Genomic DNA, 708 nt, shown 5'->3' with positions numbered 1-708 from the left:
AAAAATATCTTGAACATGACTAACTTTAGTAATATAAAAAACAAAATAAATTCTTAATTGAGGTTCTAGACTTTATCAAGAAAGGCCTCCTATAGGGGTTTTAAGGACTAGGATATCATATAAGAGTGTTTTTCTTTAATCATTGACATGTTGAGTCCACTTGTGGAATGGGTGAAACCACATCAATGGGGATATCAAAAGTCATACTTCATGGAACACTTCAAACACAAATTTTCAAGGCTTGCTTATTCGCAAGAGCTAGTTTTCCATACCCCAAATGATTAACACCAACAAAAGCTAGTGGATTTAAGTTAATTGAGGTTGTTTTGAAACTAAAGCATCTATTGTTAATATGTTGTGACACAAGATAGAATGACTGACACAAACCAAAGTATGCAAAAAACAAAAACAAAAACCTATACCCAATGTAATTTCTCAATCTTAAAATATAAGATCTCTACCAGTATCCCGACTAAAGAAAGATCTATACTTTGTGGCTAGAAGGGAATGCCAACATTATAAAGAAAGACTCATAAAATCTAGCTAGTCATGTACACATAACATCTTCTCATCCAAGACATAAAAGTCTCAAGATCAAAATTGAAAAAATTGAAAAGATGACCTGACATACCATGGGTGATGATGAAAAATGTCCTTAACATGAATAACTTGAGCAATATAGAAAAGAAAAAAAATTCCTTTAGTAAG

The sequence above is a fragment of the Cupressus sempervirens genome, chromosome 6 (genome assembly GCF_028749045.1).
Source record: "Cupressus sempervirens isolate cs-2001-9-10 chromosome 6, ASM2874904v1, whole genome shotgun sequence".
Classification (NCBI taxonomy): Eukaryota; Viridiplantae; Streptophyta; class Pinopsida; order Cupressales; family Cupressaceae; genus Cupressus; species Cupressus sempervirens.
This window is presented reverse-complemented; position numbering follows the sequence as displayed.